The following is a 5,027-nucleotide window of genomic DNA, read 5'->3' as shown; positions in this document are numbered from 1 at the left end:
AGACAAAACATCGTATCCAAGGCGACATCAGTTGCTCTGGAACATCCATATTTTAAGATATCTCAAGTGACGGCAGGAAGGTTAACATCACCCGTCATAATGACATTTCTTTCACGTAGGCTAAGTAAGTGGTCTTACGGTTTCGATAAGTACACATCGCCTGCATTAGGACAGCGAGACACTGCCCAAAAAAAAAAATGTAATCGCACAAAAACACACGTTTAGCAGCAAACTTTCATGATCAACAATTTGATCACCAGTAGTAATATCAACAGAACGTTTTCACAAGAACAGCCACGCCATCCCCTCGAGAACCTCTGTAACGCCGATACACGCAGTATCCTGGTGGGGAAGTTTCATCATCGCGAATATCATCATGATGCTAAGTTTCAGTAATCACACAGACATGCGAATCATGTAAGAGTAACAGAGATCCTAATACATCCGTTTTGTTTCCCACACTTCTGGCATTTAGCGAAAGGAGGCGGAACTGTTCTACCTTGGATTGCTAGCTTGGGGGCGATGGGGTATTTTTGTTTGGCGGTGCTTTGCGTGTCATAGTATTGTCATCCCATACGTAAAATTCATTATTGATGCGCAACTTCTCATTTACCAAACTGATCCTTCCCGTTCGTTTTTATCGGTTTGTGCGCTGGCCCAAAGCAACCTACGTATACGAAGGGTGTCTGCACAATAATCATTCTGTAAATATATGTGCGTACCTTTCAGTATCCGCGCGTTGCGTTGCACTGCCTCTTTTTCTCTGTAGTGGTGGAAATATACAATAATGGGTCTGTTCGCCCGAGTTTTACCAATCCGATGAATGCGACAAACTCAAGTGTAGTTCGCGCCGAGTTCTTCTTGAAAGATTTTTTGATTACCTTTTCGCGCAAGGTGTAGTTAGACTCACTTGCAATGCTTGGTACGCCAAATACAATCAAGTTTGATTTCCTGCTACGATTTTCTAAGTCAACGGGCTTAGAAAGTCATTTGCTGACTCTTCGTCTCGTGAATTCTGTAAACTACCGTCCGTAAATCAGCAGTCGTATTTGCCGCCTAATACATTCGGAGGAGGAATAAACTTTATTAGTAGAAATGAGCCGATGGTAAAATCGTCCGAGGTGGGCGGCGTCCCTAGTCCAGGATGCCATGGGCCTGAGCCGATAGCTTGGCCCTGCTCACCAGGCGATGCTGGTCTTCAGGGCTCGAGCTTGTCAGCTCATACATTAGTTCTAATTTTTTCTACTTCGGTAGGGCTGGTTTCAAAGCTTCATATCCTATTTTCTGTTCCCTCAAGAGGGTTTTTCAAGTCAGCAATGTCAGCCCTTATAGCTTGTTGACCATCCAGAAGTTTTCTAAACATATCTTCAACAGCAGGTCCGGTATTTTCTCAATATACCCACAGAGTAGCAATTTGCAAGAAAATAAAGCACTCATACACGATGGTAATACAGGTTCGTGGCATGGCAGAATAACTAGAAAACTATCATCGCTACGTACAGAATAACAGTCACCGTAAGTGTTCCTCGAACGTGGCCGAAAAAACAATCACGTCGTCGAGGTACACCAGGCACGCTTGCCTGTCAGTAGCGTGTCCATTAGTGGTTGAAACGTTGCTGGCGCAGAACACAAACCGAAGGGAAGCACCACAAATTCATAAATTACGTCAGGCTGTGGTGCTGGGCTGCTGAGTACGAGGTCGCGGGATCAAATCCCGGCCACGGCGGCCGCATTTTGATAGAGGCAAAATGCGAAAACACCCGTGGTACTTAGATTTCGGTGCACGTTAAAGAACCCCAGATGGTTAAAATTTCCGGAGTCCTCCACTACGGCGTGCCTCATAATCAAAAAGTGGTTTTGACGCGTAAAACCCCATAATTGTTTTTTTATAAATCACGTCAGGCGTCTCAAAAGCGGTTTTCTCACGGTAACTTTCATCAACTTTGACTTGCCAATAGCCGCTTTTGGAAGGACCGTAACGTGCATTTAGTAGCCTGTCCAGTGAATCATCGGGACAAACGTCTTTCTTTGTGATCTGGTCAATTTTTTTTATAATTGACGCAGAAGCGCAGGATACCGTCCTTCTTTCTCACCAATACGACAGGCGATACCCAAGGACCCTTAGATAGCCGATTAACGCTGTCCTCAAGCGTTGTCTTCACTTGTGCTTGTATTGCCTCGCGCTCTTTCGGTGCTACACGATAAGGATTCTGCCGAATAGGTCTGGCGTCGACTTCGGTGATAATACGGTGTCTGGTGAGCGGCGTCTGGCTAGCGCATTCGACAGACGATAACGTGAGACTGACATCAACCGCAGGGGCAGGCATAGGCAAGGTGGATGCCACGTACCGCACTGGGAAGCATTCTTGTATTGGCGCAAATTTGACGAAGCAAGCAACAGCCGCACCTTTAACAATGTGTCGACATTCCCTGCTACAATTCGTCAGCCGGAGTTCAGCATGTCCGTTGAGTACATTAATTACGGCCCTGGCGATGGAAACACCCCGACTCAGTACCAGTGCGTTGATGTGTTCATCGACTCCAGTCCCGGTGTGCAAGTTGTCGCAGATTACAGGCACGAGGGAACAGCTGCGCGGCGGAAGCGTCACATCGTTGTCGGCGAGAGGTAAGCGTGTTCGCTTGTGTTCTGCGGGGTCAACATAGTCTGCGCTCGTATAACATGTAACGACAAGGTCGCGGACATTAATCCCTTAACCGTACTCTTTCAAGAAATCCATCTCCTATATAAGTTCCTTACAGCAGTGAAAGTGAATCACGAGGGTGGTGACGAAGGCTCAACGGGCGTCATCAATTGGGACACGGCAGTTCTGATGTTGGGCCCTGTTTACGGCGTATTCCTTATTTTTAGTCATGTAGGCTAGCTTTAGACCCAATATCGAGAAATACGAACCAGCATCGACGACAGCGGTCACTTGGTGGCCGTCAATGCGAAGGACAGAGTCGGCGCTGGCGGCGTCGGCTACATATAGGATGTGGTTGGAGTCGTCGGATTCTTAGAGCCGTCGATCATCGGTTTGACGGTTTGTAACCTCACCCCCGGAGGTCGCTACCTCTAGTTTCCCCACCGCGCGCGAAGGGACCTGCCCCTAGGGACGTCAGGAAAATCGCGACGGGTCGGTGCGGTGTAACGAGCCGGAGATGGGGATCGCGATCGAAGTGTCGTTGAACCTTCCGGCTGGAAGTTTCTAGAATTGTCGTCGCAGGTAAGTGGAGCGTCAGATAGAGGGTAATTGAGGTTAGTGAGAAATCTTGGATACGCAGCGAACCCCCGGAAGGCGAGTGGTAGTTTCTGTTTCAAGGAACAGGTGCGCCCCAAGTGGTTCCCTGGCATTGTAACTTATTTTCAAAATTTCTCTTTTTGTTAATTTTAAATCGGGCGAAGCGCGGGAAGCAATTGCCTTCGTGCGTCCGTCGAGCTTACCTTCGCTCACCCTTGCCACTCGCTCAGCGATTTCACAATTCGGATCACGCTAGTCATCTGCTTCGGTTGTCGTCCCAAGTATGAATATGGAAAAGATAAGACAAAGAAGCTTGATCAGGCATGCAACGAACAGAAGGCGCAGGAAACCAGGTCAACCAAGCATTAGACGAAGATGGCTAAATCGGGGTACCACATGTGTTTCGCGGCTCTGTGGTATTCTTACACCGCGAATTCCAGTTCTGCGATGTTTTTCGGGTTTCCCAGTGAAAGCAGGCAAGCACCAGTATTGCACTTTATTTTCTGAGCAGGTGTTAATTTTGTATCAGTAAACCAGCTGTGTGCAAGCCTGAGCGGACTAACATAGGAGTCGTGTCGCTCGACCTATTCGTCATAACGGCAACCCATCTGCTGTCGATGAAATGCTTGTATTGAAGGGCTTGAGTACGTGTTAGTTATTATGCCCAGTTAGCTTGCTTGAGGCTCACGTTTGGTGTGTGCAGGTTTTTGAGCATCTGTATTATAGACGAGGCGCAATGTTATTTGTTTGTCAGCAAAATGTATTTCATAATACGAGTAATACAAGTATAGACTGTTTAATGCAAATAAGTAGGAGCTGGTATTCCTACTTGCGATTGATTATGCTGTAAATGTTTTTTTTATGAATGGTTGGTTCTATGCGTTGCTGTTGTGTCAAAATAGTGTCCTAATACTCACCGTGCTTTTCTGTATATATGACTATGACACAAAGTATGACGACAGGCAGATTACATTCCCTTGTAAGCACCGTAGAAATATGCTCTCTCATTCGGCATGTAGTTCAAATAGTTAGAGCAATTGTAGGCTGCTTCTTGTTCATGCAGATGCATGTAGCCAGTTTAAAATTCTGTGGGTCCTTATTTGTCATACTGTCAGTGAAATACATATATTGCACTCTACCTTCTTTCTGTTAGTTAAAATGTGTCGCCGCAGTAACATACCTGATAGTCAAGTTCCGGGTGAGCAGCCCGTGATGGTTAATTTTCGTATTGGTTTGGATTTTCTGGTATCTATGTTCGCTCATCATGTACAAATTTCAGTTGCGAATGAGAATTCCTTCTGCAGATTGACACTTTCGCACTGCGTGGAGGTAAGTATCTTTAAGTACGCATTGTTGGACTTCTACTTGGGTTGAGTCATGACTGACTGAGAAATCGGCCAGCTTCAGTGGATCCAATTCACTACACACGAAAGAAATGAACGATTGATGGTGCCAGGAAGTTATCTTCTATACTACCCCCCACTATATCTGTGAACTGTAGCCCTAAACTTAACCTCAAGTTAAGAATTTCAAAGCGACTACTTTCACGGAATGACGAAATGCAATATGTTACCTGCGAATACTGATAGTTAACAACGGTTTGCTATATAAATATTTTTCAGTATAATTGCTTGGCACCTGTGTGTACGAGCGGTCTCTCAGTGCTTTAAAAAATGAATAGAAGCTTCCAAGGTAATCGCGGCAGACTTAAGCTGGTTCTGCTTTGCGATTTGGCAAATGTCGCCGCGTGGCCAACGGACCTGCAAGAGAGCGCGAACACAGCCTAAT

The 5,027-nt window shown here is 46.1% G+C and overlaps 1 long non-coding RNA gene across 2 annotated transcripts in view; it reads left to right on the top strand.

The window, feature by feature from the left end:
- Nucleotides 1–2,253: 2,253 nt before the first annotated feature.
- LOC129387755 (uncharacterized) overlaps nucleotides 2,254–5,027 on the top strand; it is a 96,696-nt gene continuing 93,922 nt past the window's right edge. For both annotated transcript variants that reach the window (XR_008614939.1, XR_008614940.1), the window contains exon 1: nucleotides 2,254–2,626. This is a non-coding gene — a long non-coding RNA (uncharacterized lncRNA). The remainder of the gene's footprint in view (nucleotides 2,627–5,027) is intronic.

The sequence above is a fragment of the Dermacentor andersoni genome, chromosome 2, assembly GCF_023375885.2.
Source record: "Dermacentor andersoni chromosome 2, qqDerAnde1_hic_scaffold, whole genome shotgun sequence".
Classification (NCBI taxonomy): domain Eukaryota; kingdom Metazoa; phylum Arthropoda; class Arachnida; order Ixodida; family Ixodidae; genus Dermacentor; species Dermacentor andersoni.
The sequence above is the reverse complement of the archived record's forward strand: the minus strand, read 5'-3'. Positions and strand labels throughout refer to the sequence as shown.